Source organism: Acinonyx jubatus, chromosome A1 (genome assembly GCF_027475565.1).
Source record: "Acinonyx jubatus isolate Ajub_Pintada_27869175 chromosome A1, VMU_Ajub_asm_v1.0, whole genome shotgun sequence".
Lineage (NCBI taxonomy): Eukaryota > Metazoa > Chordata > Mammalia > Carnivora > Felidae > Acinonyx > Acinonyx jubatus.
In genome coordinates this window covers 114,273,317-114,294,512 of record NC_069380.1, presented here as the reverse complement: position 1 = coordinate 114,294,512, position 21,196 = coordinate 114,273,317, and the positions used below count along the sequence as shown (strand labels likewise).

The 21,196-nt window shown below is 44.9% G+C and overlaps 1 long non-coding RNA gene across 1 annotated transcript in view; it reads right to left on the bottom strand.

Annotated features, from left to right (window-relative positions):
* Positions 1 to 8,318: 8,318 nt before the first annotated feature.
* LOC128315353 (uncharacterized) overlaps positions 8,319 to 21,196 on the bottom strand; it is a 59,591-nt gene continuing 46,713 nt past the window's right edge. Inside the window, exon 3 of the long non-coding RNA XR_008298121.1 lies at positions 8,319 to 11,456. This is a non-coding gene — a long non-coding RNA (uncharacterized LOC128315353). The remainder of the gene's footprint in view (positions 11,457 to 21,196) is intronic.

Sequence of the window (21,196 nt, the reverse complement as noted above, 5' to 3'; positions counted from 1 at the left end):
TTACTTGTTAATAAAACTTAAAAATATTTTTAAAAATATTTTTTAGAGTTTATTTATTTTGAGAGAGCAAGAGATATGGAGGGGCAGAAAGAGGGGGAGAGAGAAATCCCAAGCAGGCCCTGGCTGACAGAACCAGATATGGGGCTCAAACCCATGAACCGTGAAATCATGACCTGAGCCAAAACCAAGAGGGGGACACTTAACCGACTGGGACACCCAGGCACCCCAAAACTTAAAAATATTTAAGAAGTGTTGAGAAGCATATCAATCAATCATAATGTGTGGCACTTATTTATATTTAGATTTAAACAAACTATCAAAAAAGATATCTAAGGGCACCTGGGTGGCTCAGTTGGTTAAGTGTCTGACTCTTGATTTTGGCTCAGGCCCCTAGATTTATTACTATTTTTTGAAGTGTGATAATATTGTGATGTTTGTTTAAAATTTTATTTTTAAGTAATCTCTACACCCAATGTGGGGCTTGAACTCACAACCCCAAGATCAAGAGTCATATGCTCTGCCAACTGAGCCAGCCAAGTGCTCCTGTAGTGATTTTTTAATTAGAGTCTTTTATTTTTTCAGAGATACATACTGAAATACTTACAGATGAAACCATGTCTGGGATTTGCTTCAAAATAATACAAGAAATAAGCAAGTGGGGGTACAAATGAAATGAGACTTCATAATAACTGCAGAAGCTGGGGGATGACTGCATGAGGGCTCCTTATAATCTTTTTTCTACCTTTGCCTATGTTGAAAATTTTCCATAATAATAAAAATGCATATCAATAAACATATTTCCATAAAGACTTACCCAGCTCTCTTTAAGAGCTGCATAGCCTTCCATATTTATTTGATCAATTACCTGATAGAGGACATTTGTGTCATCTCCAAATATTCAGTATACTAAACAATACCGCAGGAAATATCCTCATACAAATGTCTCTGCCCAAGTAACTGTCCATTTCCTTAGAATAAATTCCTAGAAGTGAAAGTGCTAGGTCAAAAGATGTGCATGTTTTAAAATTTTGTGTATATGGAGAGATCGTTCTCTAGAAAAGCCTTGAGGTTACCTATTTCCCAACACTTCCAATAATATGTTGGTCATTAAATGCAATCCTTTTCTTTTCTTTTTTTTTTAAGTTTATTTATTTATTTTGAGAGAGCGCAAGCAGAAGGGCGAAGAGAAAGGGAGAATCCCAAACAGGCTCTGTGCTAACAGATGCAGGGCTCAACTCACGAAACTGTGAGATCATGACCTGATCCAAAATCAAGAGTCAGAGGTTTAACTGACTGAACCACCCAGGCCCCCTCCACTTTTTCTTTTTTAAAGATTTTTTGCAATATAACTTATACACCATCAAATTCATTCATTTCAAGTGTACAAGTCAATGATTTTTAGTATATTTCTAGAATTATGCAAACATCACCACAAACTAATTTTAGAATATTTATATCATTCCATTTCCAGTCACTCCTTAATCCCACTCCCAGCCCTAGGTAACCAAGAATCTACTTCCTGTCTCTATAGATTTGTCTTTTCTGGATGTTTCATATGGATAGAATCACAGCGTGTGTTCTTTTGTGTCTGGTTTCTTTCACTGAGCATAGTATTTTTGAAGTTCATCTATGTTATAGCATGTACAGTATTTTGTTCCTTTTTATTGCTAGATAGTATTCCATTGTGTGGATATACCACATTTTATTTGTGCATTCATCAGTTGATTAATAAACGACACAAATGCTGTTTCTACTTTTTTGCTATTGTGAATAACATTGCTGTGAACATTCATGTGCCAGGACTGTGTGGACTTACGTTTTCATTTCTCCTGGGTAGATTGCTAGAGGTCGAATTGCTGCATCCTATGAAAATTCAGTTTTTAACATTTTAAGAAACTGACCAACTGTTTCCAAAGCAGTTGTACCATTTTACATTCCTACTTGCAGTGTATGAGGATTCTAGTTTCTCCATATTGAAACCAATACTTATTGTTATCTGTTTTTTTAAATTATTATTATTATTATTATTATTATTATTATTATTATTGGGATGCCTGGCTGGCTCAGTCAGTAGAGCATGTTCCTTTTTTCAGTTTTTATTTTTATATATTTTTATTTTTATTTTTTATTTTATTTCTTTTTTGAGACATCCAGACAGCTTTTATTGAAAAAATTTACTGCAGCCAATGTTGAAAAAGTTTACTGCAGCTTTTTTTTAATTTTTATTTTTATTTATTTATTTATTTATTTATTTTTAACGTTTTATTTATTTTTGAGACAGAGAGAGACAGAGCATGAACAGGGGAGGGGCAGAGAGGGAGGGAGACACAGAATCGGAAACAGGCTCCAGGCTCTGAGCTGTCAGCACAGAGCCGATGCGGGGCTCGAACTCACGGACTGTGAAATCATGACCTGAGCGAAGTCGGACGCTTAACTGACCGAGCCACCCAGGCGCCCTGTAGCTTTTTTTTTTTAAACGTTTATTTATTTTTGAGACAGAGAGAGCCAGACCATGCACAGGGAGGGTCAGAGAGAGAGGGAGACACAGAATCTGAAACAGGCTCCAGGCTCTGAGCTGTCAGTACAGAGCCTGACACGGGGCTCGAACCTACTGATGGTGAGATCATGACCTGAGCCGAAGTCGGATGTTTAACAGACTGAACCACCAGGTGCCCCTTACTGCAGCTTTTGACTTTTTTTTTTTCCCCCTCTTTTTAAGTTTGCTTATTTATTTATTTTGAGAGAGAGCATGAGCATGTATGTGGGGGAGGGATAAAGGGGGGGGGGGGAGGGAGAGAGAATCCCAAGCAGGCTCTGAGCTGCAGTGCAGAGCCAGACACCGGGCTTGATCCCACCAACCATGAGATCATGACCTGAGCTGAGATCAAGAGTTGGATGCTTAACTGACTGAGCCACCCAAGCACCCTGAGCATGCTACTCTTTTAAAAACAACTTTTTAATGTTTATTTATTTTACAGAGAGAGAGAGAGACAGCATGAGCTGGGAAGGGGCAGAGAGAGAGACACACACACACACAGAACCCAAAGCAGGCTCCAGGCTCTGAGCCGTCAGCACAGAGCCCGACTCGGGGCTTGAACTCACAAACAGTGAGATCATGACCTGAGCCAAAGTTGAACTCTCTACGAGCTGAGCCACTCAGGCGCCCCCTGAGCATGCTACTCTTAATCTCAGGGTCGTGAATTCAAAGCTCCACATTGGGTGTGGAGCCTACTTAAAAAATAATAATAATAATAAATAATATTTATGATGGCTGATAATGTTGAACATCTTTTCATGTGCTTATTGGGTATTTGTATTTCTTTGGAGAAATATCTATTCAAGTTCTTCACTCATTTTTAAAATTGTATATTTGACCTTAATCTGTTTATTTTTTGCTAGTCTGTAAGATGAAAACCTGTTTTCATTTACATTTACTTAATTAGTAATAAATAAATGGTAATTTATTTTCACATTTTTTTTTAAGTAGACTTCACGCCCAGCACAGACCCCAAAGCAGGGCTTGAACTGACAACCCTGAGTTCGCAACCTGAGCTGAGATCCACTCAGATGCTTAACCAACTGAACCACCCAAACGCCCCACCTTTTCACATATTTATTGGCCAATTGTAATTTTTTATTTGTGAAGTTTTAGAAGAGCCCCTTCTACACGAAACATATTTTTTTTTACACGTTAAAAATATTTCCCCAAATTTTTCATTTGATCACAGCAACTATGCATGCCATGGTCATACACATAACCCAAATAGCTGAGGGTAATTAGGTTATAGACAGACACTTGATCCTGCCCAAAAACACACAGTATTTGGTCCTAAAGCTTAGTTGGTCTCCTTCCCCATGACCTTCACCATCCTCTATCCTCTGGCCATGCTGAAACAACCCATTGAAGCAACTCTCCCTTAATGATGGCATCCAATCCCACTCCTGAATAATCCCTTGAAAAGAGACCCAAAGATAATAAAACTTCTACTCCCAACTCATCCTCCTTCTTTTCTAACAATGAGAACCTGGATAATCTTATTTATTGAACACTCACTCACCAAGTATGCCAGACACTTTGTTTCAGCACCTTATGCAGATCATTATCTCTGTACTGTTATGTTCCTCATGTTACAGATGAGGAAATGATGCCGGGGGAGGGGTGGGGGGGGTGTTTAGTAACATGCCCAAGGCCACAGAGCTAGGGATTTGTGTGGCTGGGATCAGACCTGGGTCTATCAGACTCCAGAGACTGTGCTTTTGCCCACTGACCTACATTTCTGCGTTTTTGTAGCCAGAGCTTTCTGTTGGCTTCAGGTGTGCTTTAGAAGGAAGGCCAAAGTACAAAGGCTGGGAAAATCCACACACTGAACATTTAACATTAGGAAATAGAGTGGAGATTCTGAATCCTACTACCCCACTGAAATTGAGGGTGATCTTTTCAAGAGTGCCTCAGTTTTCTGTCATCCTTTCAACAAATAGTTCCTGGGCACTTAGCAACCCCTAAACTATGCCTGGCACATATCAGGTGATGGATCAATAAATATTTGTTCCATGGATGAATAAATAATTGAGTAAATGAATGAATGGGTGTCTACTGTGTTCCAAGCCTCCTGCCTGAATCTTGGGATACAATGAATAAGACTGACCTGAAGATGCTCATGGTTAAGTGAGACCATGATACATGGGGAATTATAATCCTGGGACATATACATAAGAAATTTTAATCCTAGGGATGCCTAGGTGGCTTAGTCGGTTGGGTGTCGGACTTGGGCTCAGCTCATGATCTCACGGCTGGTGAATTTGAGCCCCGCTTCAGGCTCTGTGCTGACAGCTCAGAACCTGGAGCCTGTTTCGAATTCTCTCTCTCCCTCCTTCTCTGCCCCCCCCACCCCCACTCTGTCTCTCTTTCTCTCTCAAAAACAAATAAACATTAAAAAAAAAGAAATTATAATCCTGGGACGCCGGATGACTCAGTCGGTGAAGCGTCTGACTCTTAACTTCAGCTCAGGTCACAATTTCACGGTTTGTGAGACTGAGACATGCATAGGGCTCTGCGTTATCAGCAAATTTGGGGGATTTTCTGTCTCCCTCTCCCTCTGCTCCTCCCTCTCTCTTTCTCTCTCTCTCTCAAAATAAATAAACAAACAAAAAAATTATAATCCTGTGGCATAAACTCTATAGCAACAACAAAAATAGCAATCATTTTTGCTGAACCCTGACTCTAAGCTTTGCCTCATTTAAATCCTCTCAGCGATCCTACAAAGTGAATATCATTTTTATTTTACAGTTGAATAATCAGTTTCCAGGTGAAGGAACGAAGGCTTTAGTAGGGATAGGCACAGGGAGCACAGTGGAGGGATCCTAATCCAGCTGGTGGGTTTCAGAGGAGTCTTGGGAAGGAGTTGTCTCATTTGAAACCTAAATTAGAGGTGGTAGGTAACCTGGCCTGGGTGAAGTGAGGCTGCCTTTGGAGGCAGAGCAAAAGCCTGTGAGCCAGGGGGAAACAGCTGTGGCCTCTCCTTCTGCCACACTAGCTTTCGTGGTTCAAAAGTCCCAGGGCCAGCATTTGTTCTGTGCCAGTTCTTCCTGTCTTCCCCCAAAGACATCTTCGTCATCTTGTAGACCACAGCCTGCAAACAAATTGCCCTTTGAGAGTACCAGGCCTGTCCAAATACTGCTAGGCTCCCGGGAATGGGTGGCTGAACTGAGGCCTGTCACACTCACAGGGTGACCAAAGCAAGATCAGTGTGGCCAGCTGCTGACACTAAAACCAGACAGGAAGCCAAGCATGTGTGTATGTGTGTGGGGTCCCCTTGGTGAGCCACACCCTCCTCCAACAGCATCACTTAACATTGCTGTTGGGAGAGAAGCAAAATCTCTCTTGTAGTCTAATAATCTCAACCCGTTCTATAGCCAGTTCAGCTCATTCCCTTGAGTTCTGTAGCGGGAGAGGTCATTTTTAAGCCCCTCCATAGCTTTTGCTTTTTCTCCCTGATTCCATGCACAGTCTGTCAAACTCTGTGGAGGAGAGAAGGAGGCATGAGGGGTGGGAGTGCAGGCACCTGCCACTCCTTCTGGGCCCTGCATCTATCTGTGGAGACCCGGCTGCTCTCTGCTGGCATCCTGAGGTGGGGTATTCTCACCTGGTCCAGCTTCTGAATGTGGTTTTCTCACCTATTTCCACCCAAATCTTTGTACTTCTCTTGCAAAGTCCCCAGGGGGACTATTGACCCCTCCCAGAGAAGGGGCCAGTAGGGTAATTGGCTAAGTTTGGGATTGGGCCTCTAGGGTTTAGTAATCAACATAAAGTTCTTCCTGGCTACTGTACAGGAGCTTCCTAAGGCAATTTCACATTCAGGACCCTCAGGCCTCCTTTGATCCCCCACCCTTGAGGGAATGTCTGGGCTGGGCCTTCAGAAGTGGCCAAGCAATGCATAACAATGACTTCTTACCACACACAGTACCAGATCTTCAACACTTGGTAATAAAAATAGCTTAGCATTTATTGAGTGTTTATTAGGCACCAAACTTCTCACAACTGTCTTGGGCAGAAGATACTGTTATAGATAAGGTAAAGAAGGCTTAAGGTCCCCAACTGCTAAGAGTGACAAGGCAACAAAAGGGCTGGGCTAGCATTGAAAGCCCAAGCTGGGACTCTGAAACCAGGGCTCTCTACTTCCAAGCAGGCTGCACTTCCAAACCTGTCCATCTTTCCCCTCCTGCTGATAGTTCAGCTTCCCTTGACCTCCTTGTATCAGCAGATTTTCCCAGGCCCCTCTCTCATCGCTGGTCCACCCACTGGGATTTTCAATACCTCCCATCATCAATCATTGTCTGGCCAATTATTCAAGACCCTCCTAGGGTTACAAAGGGATTAATTCCCCAATCCCTCCCAACCCAGCTATTCCTCCATCCTTTCTAGAGCTAGCCAATCCACCTAAAGGTCAAAGGTCAACAGTGCCAGATGGGGTTCTGTGTAAGTCTCCCTTATCCCGGGGTCAACTCCTGGAGAACATTGGGAGGTAGCCTAGGCAGAAGCTTCAAGCCTTCTTTTGCCAAGCTCCTCCTTCCCAGGGTGACCAAGTCTGGATCCATTCCAGGCAGTCCATGGAGCAGGGCTGGGTGTGGGAGAAACGTTGTACCTTCAGAGCTCTTCCTCTACTACCTGCTGGCTCTATGGCCTTAGCCAAATCACTTAGTTCCTTTGTGCCTCAGTGTCCTTATCCATAAATTGGGAATAAAGACAATAATACCTCCTCAGGCTTTGGTGAGAATTAAATCACATAATGGCTGTAAATCATTTAGCACAATGCCTAAAATCAAATGCTGAGAGAAAGCAGAATGGTTTAGGTCATCAGTTTAGCATTGCTGGCCCTAATCCTCCACTCCTCAGGGACCTATCCATCTCCTCCTAAAGACCCCTGGGGAGGCCCTGGTTGGTGGGGAACTGGGACAGCATACAGGGAAGATGGAGTAGAGAAACTAACTGATTCCATGATTATTTTCTAGTTTCACAACCCAGGGCTCCCTAGGAATAGCTGCAAACCCAGGCTGGCTTCCTCTCCTCCTGACCACCCCTCTCCACCTCCTAGCAGTGTTATCTCCTAACTTGACCCCTAAAATCTGACACTAAATAGGCCCATCTGTATTTTGGCAATATAGTAAAAAATGGGCTCCCTTTGATCCAGCAAGTCTACACCCAGAAATGTGTCTTGAAATAACTAAGAAGTCTAGCAAGGATTTTGTGATAAGGATGGTCCTCTCAGTGTTATTTATAAGCAGAAACTCAGGGCGCCTGGGTGGCTCATCAGTTAAGCGTCCAACTCTAGGTTTCAGCTCAGGTCATGATCCCACATGTTGTGGGTCTGAGCCTCGCATCGGGCTCAGCACTGACAGCACGGAGCCTGTTTAGGATTCTCTCTCTTCCTTTCTCTGTGCTGCTCCCCCATCCACTATCTCTCTCTCTCTCAAAAATATTAAAAAAAAAAAAAAAAGAGCGAGAGAAGCAGAAACAAGCTCTGAGTCTAATGCTTAGGTGATTGGCGCCACACACACACACACACACACACACGTCTCTCAAACACAACAGTCCAGCCATTACAAACTGTGCAGCAGAAGAAGGTTTTAGTGATAGGAGCAAATGTCCAGAATATGTTTTGTTAAAGTTTTCATATTTTTAAGGAAAATGATAAAATTTATTTGAAAAATTTCTTTTTGTTACTTATCTATGGTTTCTAATTTATTTGTGAATGAGCATATATTTATCCTGTAATGAGAAGCAAAAGCCCACAGAACTTAGTTAGAGATGGGAGTTGGCAAAACTTAGTTAGAGATGGGAGTTGATGGACTGGCTTTATATTTAGCCTCTGGATGAGTTCTTGTCTCCCTAGGGCCCAATGAACTCCAGAATAAGAAACCCTAGCAGATCTAAAAGTTTGGGTCAAAAGAAAAGCAGTAGCAAGAAAGAAGACCCAAGCACTTCTGTGGTCCCTATTTTGATACTCTTTGGTATCAGCGGTTGTGTGTTTGATCAACTTGAGAGTTGGGGACACAACCTGACAGTGTCAAGGAGGGCTGGTAGCCCCTTCTCTTTCTCTGATTTGGATAACTGATGCTTTCTCATTCTCATGCAAACAGACCCCCAAGACAGGTCCTCAAGGAGCCCTTTTCCACCTGCTGGGCCCTTTGGTGTTCTCTGGCATCCTAAAGGTCTGGGCTACTTCCTCGAGAGGTGCATTCCACCATGTCTTTCTCCCATTGTTCACCCTTCCCTTTCCATTGTCCTCTGTTCAGGCGATGTACCCAGGCTACCTGTGAGGGGGAGGGGAGGATGCTTATCTCTACTCTGGGGTACTATGAATGATAACTACATAGATTTAATGAGGGTAGCTCATATTTGTTGGGAAGCTTGCAGAAGGCTTAGAGGATAAGCTGGACACTAGACTTCTGCATCTTCAACAGCCTCTTGGGTAAAAAAAATTTTTAAGATTTTATTTTTTAAATAATCTCTACACCCAACATGGGGCTCGAACTCACAACCCCAAGATCAAGAGTCATGTCATGTTTAGCACTAAGCACTCTCACAGTAGCATCTGCTGCCCATCTAGGCCTCTAAGCACTGCACCACACTGCCTGTCCTCAGTTCACATAATCCTCCCACAGCACTTGTCACATCTTGTCTTCATGGCTTACTCATCTCTGCCATTAGACTATGAGTCCCAAGAGGGCAAAAATGACACTATTCTATCTGTCCCATCTATTGACCATTACCCAGACCAAGGTCTGGAACACATATTAGTAAGTACTGGCGAAATACTCAGATGATTCAGAAGAGGTTTAACACTCTGTGTCCCTCACCTCTATGAGATTGGCGTCATTCAGGGGAGGCTTTGGGTGACCTGGTTTAGGAGGGGGTAGTGCTGAAGGACATTGGGTGTAAGCATTGGCTTATCAGGTTATTTACAGGGGTCTGCTGGGGTCCAGATTACCCACAGAGATTGCGGGTTCAGACCTCCATCAGTTTGCATTGTCCCAGATCTGGTTGGTCTCCTCACATGTGCTAGCCTCTGGTTTTCAGGGTACTAGATGTCAATAGGCAGGTGACTCGGGGGCATCCATTTCCACATCTGGAAAAGCCGCTTAAATAGGTGTGTAGCAATAGCCTCCAAGAAGCTATAAACCTGTTCTGTCTAGAGACCTGATTTGGTTCCTGGGGAGGTGGCCTCCTCAGGGCCTGGGCACCTGTTGGCCTAAAGGGTGGGGGAAACTTCTTTTCTTTGTTCCTTCTTCCTCCTCTTTGCTTTTAATATTCCAGCTCAATCATTTCCGCAGCTATTTTTGTCCCTATAAGCACAGAGGGCTCAAACATATTTATAATTGTGACATATTGTTCCTTAGTCTTTCCATTTTGTTTCTGATAATGCCAGTTCTGGGCATCTTAAAACTTTGGGACCATTGGGAAGTATTTGACAGGAAGGCTTTTGAGATGGGTTTCAAAAGTGAGGAGAGAAAATGGGAAAAGTGTATTCAGGTCAAGGCACAGAGAATTCTATGATAAAACAACAAAGGATGTGGGGGAGGAAGAGATGGGAAATGACAGGAAATGAGACTGAAAGGGCCTTGTAGGCCAAGCTAAAAGTTTGGACTGGATCCTAAGGGCAGTCAGAAGCCATTGAAGAGTTTGGGTCAGTGAGTGTATTCCAGCAACACAAAGAAATATTCAAATAGCTGATGTGTATCGACCACTTGATTTATAATGAAAAAGATGATTCTTTAGGGCTCCCAACAATCTTATGAGATGGTATTACTATTTCCATCTGATCTTAAGGGAATCTGGAGCAAAGGAAGATTGTTTGCTCAAGGTCAGAACTAGGAGCTGATTCTGGAGTCTCTTTACTTATGCTGGCAGATCTGAGAGAGGGCAGAGTTCAGGGAAGGGTTCTGGAGAAGGCAGAAAGGCCAACCACACTCCACAACTGCCTGGATGTGGGTGTGAGGATGGCAGGGATCTCAAGAATGGTGCCCAGGTTTCGGACCTGCGCACCCTGAGAAACGTGCAAAAACCCAATCTCTGGGCAAAAGCCCGGAGGGTGGTCCAGAGCCAGCCAGCCAATGGCCCTGGCTCCGAGGCTGACCGTTCTGGCAGGACAGGGCCAGACCTGTCGCCCAAGCTGTGCGGGAGCGGGAGGCGGAGGCGGAGCGGGAGGCGGAGGCGGAGGCTGAGGCGGAGGCGGAGGCTGAGGCGGAGCCGGAGCCGGGCGGGTCCTCCCGATCCTCCCGGAGAACAGAGCGCGGCAGGCGGGGCCGAGGACTGACGGGAGCAGTGCCACCTAGCGGAGGCCGGGGCCTTGGCACCCGCGCCCCATGAAGTCATCGCCCCCGAGGCATGCCGGGAATGGTAGAAGCCGGAGGAGGAGACCAAATGGATAGAGGAAGGGTATGAACCTAGCTGCAGTCTGGGCCCGTCTGACCTCTGTCCAACTGGGGACTCAGCGCGCACCCGAGTGTGGGGCGCTGGGGGTCCCCGATGTGCCGTACCTTCCCCACCCTTATCCTGTACGTCCTCAGGCAGCAGGCACGCCCACCGTGGCCTGCCCCTCTCAGACCCTTCAGATTCCACATTGGATCCCTTCCTCCCTTCCTGACATTCCTCCAACTTGCCTTACCTAATTTTGGGTTCTCTCACCCATTCCCTTGTCCTCTGGCTGCTTACCTTCCCTTAGCTCACAGCCAAAGCATCATCGGGTCCTGTGGATGCTCCGGTTCCACCTCCTCTCCCAAATCCAGCCTCTTCTCTGTCCCCACTGCCTCTTTCTTGATTCAGGCCAACATCCACTCCAGGCTGGAAGGCCATCTCAGCCAGCAGTTCTCTTGCACCCATTTTCCACATTGCAGACGGATCTTTGTAAAGATTCTCTAGTTCCCAGGATGAACGCTCTTCAGTGGCCTTCCTGTTCCTTTAGTATAAAGATGAAACTCGATTTGACCTACCAGCTTTTCACAGCATGGCTATGTGACCTCCAGCCCATCTTTCATAATGCCTTTCTCACATGTTGAGCCACAGTCCCACCTTTATTGAAATCACTAGTGGAGCTTGTTGACCAGGCGGACTCTGGCCCACCAAATCAGACTTCCTGGAAGTGTCACCCATGTTTAACAAGTCTCCGTTGGTTGACCCACTTCTTGCAGCTTCTGAAAAATGCCAGGTCTCTGTGCCCCCTGGCCTGTACACGGGTTCCCCCTGCCTAGAGAGTATACCTCCCCCATGTCCTTCTGATTGAGTTTAAAGGTCACCTCTCTCCTGCCCTTTACAAGCCCTGGGCTTACTCCTAAAACAGCAGGGTTTTTTAAAGTTTATTTATTTATTTTTGAGAGCTGGGGGGTGGGTGGGGGGAGGACGAGTGGGAGAGGGACCAAGAGAGGGAGAGAAAGAATCCTAAGCAGGCTCTGCACTGTCAGTGCAGAGCCCAAAGTGGGGCTCAATCTCATGAAGTCTGAGATCATGACCTGAGCTAAAATCAAGAATCAGACACTTAACCGATTGAGCCACCCAAGCGTCCCATAAAAAGTAGCACTTATGAAATGGACTTTTGTTTGTCTGCTCCTTTGTCTGTTCCTCCAGCCAGAACATAAGCTCCAATAGCAAGGTGCCTGACACAGAGAAGGGACTCAATAAATACTGGTTGAATATTGAATGAATGAATATCTGGGAATACTCCTGTTCAAGACAACCCTAGGACCTGGCATGATGGTGTGAGAAAGAAGAACAACCCAGAATAAACCAGCCCTGAGGATGCAGAAGAGAGAGTGATTGGGGAGTGGGCCCTTCCATTTCCCCTCATACTACTACCCACAGGGGTCTCATTTAGGGGCACACACACGCCCCAAGGAAGCCAAGGAGAACCTGTGCCTGTATATCAGCTTTCTTCTCTGTGGCCCCATGGACCTATCCTTCCTCATCTGCTGGGGGTTTTGAGTCCCCCCCCCCCTTTACTGTCCAGAACATCTGGGGATGGCATCTTTGTACCCCTGGCAGCACTTTGTCTTTTGTTTTTTGGCCCATCAGTGAAATCCCAAGCCCACTCCATACCAATGATTCACTACAGCCTCAGGAATGAAAGCCAGAGAGGCAGCCTCAGACAGCAGGGTCAGCCCCTGCCCAGCCTGTAGGGAAGGCACTAAGGGAAACCAGCCATCAGGTGCCATCTAGAGCCAACACAGACCACTGCTGGGTCCTGGGTCTTCTCTGGGTACAGAGTCAAGGTACTCTAACTGCTGTCCTCAAAGATGTCTCCATCTAGTTGGGGGTTGTGGGAAGGACTTGAATTGGTTCTTAATTACAACGGCAACGGTAATAGCAGCTATGATTCTTATGGAATGCTTACCACATGCCAAACATTTGACATGCAGTGTCTCTCACACCTTAAACAATCCCTTTGCAGATTAGGAAACTGAGGCTCAGGGAGGTTAAGCCCATCCATACAGTTGAAGGGATGGGTATAAAGCAGAGCAGTTGAGAGGAGGGCTCTGAATGAGTCAGAAGGGGATACACTTTGGTTTGGGGGGGACAGTGGTGGCAGAGCTCCTCCCTTGGAAGGGGAGGCGCGTGTGAGAGTCAGCAACGGCAGATAAGCCCTGCTTGCCAGGCTAAGGAACTTGTACTTGTTCCTCTAGGCTCCACACCAACTGTTCCTTTCTTCTCTGTTTCTATCTTAGGTGGTCAAATGCCATGATTTGACCTAAGGAACTGAAGCTGGGGGTCCTGGCCCTGCTATAGTCCGGTTGCAGGGCCTCAGGCTGGTTCCTGCCCTCTCTGGGCCTCAATGTCCTCTCTCTGAAAGGAGCCTGACTCAGGCACTTCTAACCCAGCCCAGAGGTCTCTATTCATAGCTCTAGAGCAAAATTAAGCTCAGATGCAGGAGCAGCTTTGGGTTAACTTTAGTCTTTTAGCCTTTTCTCCCAAATAGCCTTTTCCCCCACTTCACATGTGCCCCCAGGACACAGGACAGGCACAGAGGAGGGAGGAAGGAGATAGAGCAAAGTCCTTTCTGTCTGTATATCTCTGAGTGGATCAATTGTCCAGATTTCTGCTGTTTTGGGTGGTCCTCCTGGTTAGGTCTCCAGACCCATACAGGCAATCTCTTCCTCCTCTTTACCATCTACATTCATTCATTCATTCATTCCTCAAACGTGAGGGCTTCGTCTGTACCAAGCATTGTAGAAGACCCTGAGATATAGCCATGAACCAGATGGACATGTAGGTGGTAGGACTGCCTCTCTCCTAGTCCAAATGGCCACCAGGTGTCACCAGTGCCAGCCACACAGCCTTTCATGGGTCTGAGAAAAGACGGGTTGGGATGGGAAAATGTGGATGGGTGAACCAGACCAGCTGTACTCAGTCTCCATCACAAGCAAGTTCTTCAAGTGGAAAAAACAAATTTACCTCCTTGCCCCTCCCCCACCAAAAGACACCCTCATGACTTCCTCAATAGCCCAGCTTGTCTGGGATCGTAGGAACTCACACATTCTGTCCAGTATTCTCTCTGTAGCCCATCCCTCACAGAGAGCCCACCAGGCTTCTTGTAAACCCTTTTGGTGATCACAGCTCACCACCTCCTAGGCAGCCTATATTATTAGAAGATTCTTCCTGATTTGGAACCAAAATTAGGGGCACCTGGGTGGCTCAGTTGGTTAAGCAGCTGACTTCAGTTCAGGTCATGATCTCGCAGTTTGTGAGTTCAAGGCCTGCGTTGGGCTCTGTGCTGACAGCTCAGAACCTGGAGCCTGCTTCAGATTCTGTGTCTCCCTCTCTCCTCTGCCCCTCCCCCGCTCATGCTCTGTTTCTCTCTGTCTCTCAAAACTGAACAAACGTTGGGGCGCCTGGGTAGCGCAGTTGGTTAAGCGTCCGACTTCAGCCAGGTCACGATCTCGCGGTCCGCGAGTTCGAGCCCCGCGTCAGGCTCTGGGCTGATGGCTCAGAGCCTGGAGCCTGTTTCCGATTCTGGGTCTCCCTCTCTCTCTGCCCCTCCCCCATTCATGCTCTGTCTCTCTCTGTCCCAAAAATAAATAAATGTTGAAAAAAAAATTAAAAAAAAAAACTGAACAAACGTTAAAAAAAATAAAAAAAGAACCAAAATTTGATACTCACTTGGATTTGTCCTAGTTCTGCCTTCTATGGTTACAAAGAGGAAGGCTTTTCTGTCTTCTACAGCCCTTCAGACAGTTGAAGAGATTGCTCAGGTGTCCTGAGTTCATTTGTTTGTTCATCATTCATGACTGCATGCAGAGCATTTACCTTACGTCAGGCCTTGGGGCCACAGCAGAGAATAAGCAAGGTTGATGCTGCCCTCCAAGGCTTACAGACTGTACAAGAAACCAGCAACCGAACCAGCAGTAACAATAAAACATGCACAAGGCCCAAATAGGAAAGATCTGGACTGACACAGAGCAGAAGGCAAGGCCCTCACCTAGCATGGGGTCTGAGAAGTCTTCTTGGGGAGATCTCTCTGTGGTCAGGCAAAGGAGAACAGCTTCAAGGCTGTTCAGATGTCCCCCAAAGAAAATTTGGGGGAAACAATTGGGAGGGTTTTGCTCATGTCCTGAGCTTAGTCTGCTTGCCGGGAAATGCAGCATCATGCAGTGTCAGGGGGGAGGCTTGGTGCACAGCGCAGGGGACAGGAAGAGACATCTAGGCAGGGAGAGAGAGCATGGAGTGTCTGGGACACTGACAAGGCCCAGTCTTGTTGGAGTGCACAACTGAGGAAGGTGCTAGGAGACAAGGGCCCCCCAAAAGAAGGATGAGACAACTTCCAGCCCTTCAACAGCTTCTAGAAACCGGTGTCTAATGCCCAGCTCTGATCTGATGTGGGGTCTGGGAGATCCACAAGGTCACCTTCCTTGATGCAGATACTACATTCCCATGAACACAGGCCAGGGAGGCAGCAGCCTTTTGATGGCAAGTCGAAGTGCACCTGAGGTCCTTTAAAGCCCTTAGGATGCTTCACTCAAACTGCTAGAAGGCCAGAGTGTGCCCATGTAAGGATCATGCAGCTGAGTTAATGAACTTCAGACTGAGCTGTTTTTCTTTCTTCCTTCCTTCCTTTCTTCCTTCCTTCCTTCCTTCCTTCCTTCCTTCCTTCTTTCTCTTTCTCTTTTTTTCTTTCTTTCTTTCTTCTTTCTTTCTTTCTTTCTTTCTTTCTTTCTTAGCTGTTTTTCCATTGTTCTCTGGCTCATTTCTTTCTCAGTTTTGATTACTCACACAATATGTGTTCATTTCAGTAAACATTTCTAAATAAAATAAAATGAAAATCGAAAATTACCTTGTATTATTGTATTTATTGTTGTGTAACAAATTACCTCCAAACTTAGTAGCTTCAAACAACAAACACTGATTATCTCACAGTTTCTCAGATTCAGGAATTTTGGAGTGAGTGGATTAATTGGGTGGTTCTGGCTCAGGATTTCTCATGAGATTGCAATCAGGATGTCAGCCAGAGCTGCCATGATCTAAAGGCTTGACCAGGGCTGGGGGTTTCACTGACAAGGTTGCCTATTTGTGCGCCGGACAAGATGTTGCTGGTTGTTGGTAGGAGGCCTTGAAGCTCACAACTTAGACGTCTCCATAGCTGCGTGAGTATCTTATGACATGGTGGCTGACTGTCCCCAGAACAAGTGATCCAAGAAAGAGAATAAAGAAGAAGCCACACTGACTTATGGTCTAGTTAGTCCCATACTTGTGAGGGGATTAGTCTCCACCTTTTGAAGGGAGGAATATCAAAGATTTGTGGATATCTCTTTAAACCTCCAGGTACCCCAAATCTCCTTCCAAAGTAACCATTATGAACATTATGTTGTATTTACAACCAGAGTTTTTCTCGTGCAAATATCCATATCTACTTCAAAAAATAAAAATGGGATCATAATACAAATATTGTGGTTTACTGCTATTTTATTTAATGTCTGAATAGGTAATAATGCACACAATATAAAATTTAAAAGGTACAAAAGCACATAATGACATGCAGCTGCAAGTGAGTCTCCCTCTCTCACTTGTGCCCACTCAGTGGCCCTCCTTGAAGTTCACCACCTTCACCATCTTCTTACAAATGTATGTGCACAGCTACCGTGTTGTTTCCACATTCACTGTTCTGCAGTGTGCTCTTTCACCTCATTATTATCTCTCAGATATTTCCATATCAGTTCATAAGGAGAGGCCTCAATTTTTTTTTTTTAGTGTTTATTTATTTTTGAGAGAGAAAGAGAAAGAGAGAGAGAGAGAGAGCTGGGGAAGTGCAGAGAGGGAGATACAGAATCCGAAGCAGGCTCCAGGCTCTGAGCTGTCAGCACAGAGCCCGACGCCGGGCTCAAACTCACACACAAACTGTGGGATCATGACCTGAGCTGAAGTCAGATGCTTAACAGACTGAGCCCCTCAGGGAGCTGCTTCAATTTTTAAAGAGCCATAGAGTATTTATTGAGTGGAGGCACCAGAGTTTACTTAATATGAACTATTTGTAACCAGTTCTGTGACTTCAAAGTATCCTCTAAGTGTCCCTCAGTGTCAGCAAATGTACATTATTTGTTGCAGCTGCTTACCCTGCCACTGCTCTATGCATGTACCATCGTTATTTTAACTGATCCCGTGGTGTTGAAAGTTTGGGTTGTTACCTATTTGCTCATTTTTCTCTATTTTGCTTCTAAAGCAAACAGCCTACATCTAGTGAGCCTTTTGGTACTGTCCATCAGAAGCTCAAAAAATACACATAATCTTTGACCCCTCAATCCCACTTCTGAGAATCGTTCCTAATAATCAGAAAAGAAAGCGCACAAAGATGCACCTCCTTATGTTCATTGCAAATTTTTTTTAGAGAAAAATTTTAAAGAATCTAAGGGCCCAATAACAGGTGGCTCCTTCAATTATGACTCATAATTCTATACTAAAGAATACTGGGCACACACCAAAAATTATGATGTGACTTTATTTTTATTGACCCACAAATATGCCTATGATATGTTCCTTAGTGAAAAAGCAGAATAGAGGGGTGCCTGGGGGGCTCAGTTGGTTAAGTTTTCAATGCTTGATTTCGGCTCAGGTCCTGATCTCACGGTTCAGAGACTGAGCTTTGCATCAGACTCTGCGCTGACAGTCTGGAGCCTGCTTGGGATTCTCTCTCCCCCTCTCTCTCTGCCCCTACTCCAACACTGCATGCTGTCTCTCTAAATAAATAAACACAAACATTAGGGAAAAAAAAAGAGATGGTAATACTCCTCAAATTGACCTATAGATTCAGTGCAAACCTTGTCAAAATTTCAGCTGGCATCCTTGCAGAAGTTGACAAGGTGATCCTAAAATTCATATGGAAATGTATGGGTCCCAGAATAGCCAAAATAACCTTGAAAAAGAAGATCAAAGTTGGAGGATTCATACTTCCTGATTTCAAAACTTACTACAAAGCTATAGTAATCAAGATGGTACGAACTGGCATAAGGATAGACTTCCAGATCAGTGGAAAAGAACTGAGAATTCACAAAAAAAATCTCACATTCCTGGTCGATTGATTTTTGCCAATGGTGCCAAAACAATTCAATGGAGAAAGATAGTCTTATCAACAAATGGTGCTGGGACAACTGGATATCTACAGGCAAAAGAATGACTGTGACCCCCTCACTCAAACCACATCCAAAAAATTCAAAATGGACCAAAGACCTAAATGTAAGAGCCAAAACTATTAAATTCTTAGAAGGAAACATAGGTTTGAATCTTTGTTGTTGTTTTTAAAAATTTTTTCTTAATGTTTATTTATTTTTGACAGAGAGAGAAAGAGAGGCAGGGCAAGGGGCAGAGAGAGAAGGGAACAGAGAATCCAAAGCAGGCTCTGCGCTGACAGCCCAAATCAGGGCTTGAACTCACAAACCATGAGATCATGACCTGAGCTGAAGCCATATGCTTAGCCAGCTGAGCTACCCAGGTGCTCATAGGTTTGAACCTTGGTGACCTTGATGAGGCAATGGCTTCTTAGATATAGTACCAAAGGGACAAGTGACAAAAGAAAAGATAGATATTTAGATTTCATCAAAGTTAATAACTTTGTGATATAAGGACACCACAATGAAAGTGAAAAGACAACCCATAGAATAGGGGAAAATTTCTGCAAAGCACATATCTGAAAAGGGACTTGCATCTAGAATATATAAATAACTCTTATGATAATTACAATAATACATTATTATTATAATTAAAAGACCAACAACCTAATTTTAACAATGGGCAAAGGATACGAATAGACATTTCTTGCAAAAGATATACGATGGCAATAAACACATAAAAGGATGCTCAACATCATTAGCCATCAGGGAAATGTAAATCAAAACCATAACGAGATACTACTTCACACCTACTAGGATGGGTATAATCAAAAAGATAGATAAGAAACAAGTATAGGCTAGAATGTAGAGAAATTAGAACCCTCATGCACTGCTGGTGGGAATGCAAAATAGCACAGCCGCTTTGGAAACTCGTCTGCTGGTTCTTCAAAAAGTTAAACATAGAGTTACCATATGACCCCATGTCGTCCTTATCCTAGCAGGATTCCGGGACCTTTCCACATGAAAGGGATTGTGTGGGCAACCTCAGAAGCCAGAGGCCTTCCAATCCCACTCACACTCTGTCCCAGGCTCAGGGTCCCCTGAATGAGTGTTTAGGGGTTTATTTCTCTCCCAGGAACACTGATGACAAGGTCCATGGGAACTGTAATGGGGCTAGAAATAGAAACACATAGTGCCGGCCCAGACAAGCACTTGTGGAGTGTCTGGAGGGAAGAAGCAACTACCAGGAAGTGAGGAGGAGGCCCTAAGAGAAGGGCGACTGTGGAACAGAATGCTACTCTCTGCAACACTGGCCTGAGGGCAGCAACCTGTGAGCCAGGCAGCCTGAAACTTGGGCCTAACTTCCCTGCTTTGACCCTTGGCTTCCGCCTTGGATGCCAGATGGTCAGCCCAGAAGAGCTTCGAGGTCTCTGTCTGTCAGAACAGAGGAAGTGGTGAGGAAGATCCCATGCATACAGCTGTTGTGACACGCTGTAGGCCCCGAGGCCCCGGTCACAGACCCATTCTCCCATCCCCTTCTTACACCATTGACCCTGTTATGGGTTGAATTGTGTCCTCCAAAAAGATATGTTGAAGTCTTAACCTCCCAGTACCTGGAAGATAGTGTCCTTGCAGATGTAATCAAGTTAGGATGAAGTCATCAGGGTGGGCCCCATCCAACAGGACTGGTGTCCTTATAAGAGGAGACGCAAGGTGAAGACAGAGGCACACGGGTGAAGAACACCCTGTGACAGAGGCAGAGACTGAACGGTTGCAGCTGCAAACCGAGGAATGCCCGGACGGCGGGTGGGTGGGTGGGGCACCAGAAGGGTGCAGAGGCAAGAAAAGATCCTTATCTAGAGACTTCAGAGGAAGCATGGCCCTGCCATTGCACACTTCCAGCTTCTAGAACTGTGAATAAATTTCTGTTTAACAAATTTCTGTTTTTTGGGGGTGCCTGGGTGGCTCAGCTGATTAAACATCCGACTCTTGATTTCAGCTCAGTTCAAGATCTCACGGTTTGGGTGATGGAGCCCTGCATCAGGCTCTGCGCTGACAGTGTAAAGTCTGCTTAGGATTCTCTCTCTCCCTCTCTCTCTCTCTCTGTCCCTCCCCTGCTCAGACCCTCTCTTTCTCTCTCTCAATAAATAAAAAAATAAATAAAATTTAAAAAACTTTTGTTGTTGTTCTAAGCCACCACATTTATAGTGCTTCGATACAGTAGCCCTAGGAAACTAATTCAGAACCCCAACATGATCTCGTGCTCCAGCTATGCCAGCCTTCTCTCTGTTCTTCCATGGACCAAAGTCTTGCCCACCCCAGGGCTTTCGCACCAGCTGCTCTATCAGAATGCTCTCACCGGCACTCCTCTCCACCACTCTTCCCTTGCTCCTTCCAAGCTCAGCTGAAATGGCATTTCTTCCTGGAAGTCTAGATTTGGGTATTCCAGGTTCCCTTCAGAAAAAGAACAGAAGCCCACCCTCCGCCTCTGCAGCTGTAGTTAATCACTGGTGCAGTTGCATAAGACCCACTGTCTTGCCCTGCTGTGCATGTCACAACAGGACCGGGCCTGACAGACTCTCCAGCAATCCTATCCCATAGGCCCTGAGGCAATGCTGGGATTTTTTTCCTTTTAAAGCATACTCGAAGCAGGAAACAACCAATACATGTTCCACATTGGGAAAAGAAACCCAAGTAAACATAATGAGCAAAGAGGGAAAAATACACTAAAAATCCCCTACATTCCTACTGTATAATCATTGTTAGCATTTTGAACTATGTGCTTCCACACATTTTGTCATGCAAAGTAAGTTTCTTAAAATGCGATTAATTGTCCTGTATGCTGCTTTTTTCCAGTAAGAAATATATAATAAGCCTGTTTCAGGGTCAATAAATACAAAATTACATCATCATTTTTAGAGGCTGCCCAACCTTCTACTGTAAGGTGAATCACAATTTAGTTAACAAGTCCTCAACTGTTGGGCATTTAGATAACTTTCAGTTTTTCTCCGTGTAAACAACACTGCTATGAACATCTGAAAAAAATGGGCATTTTTGTGCGCTTGTCTGATTATTCCTTGACAAAGGGTTCCTGGAAGTGGATTGCTACGTC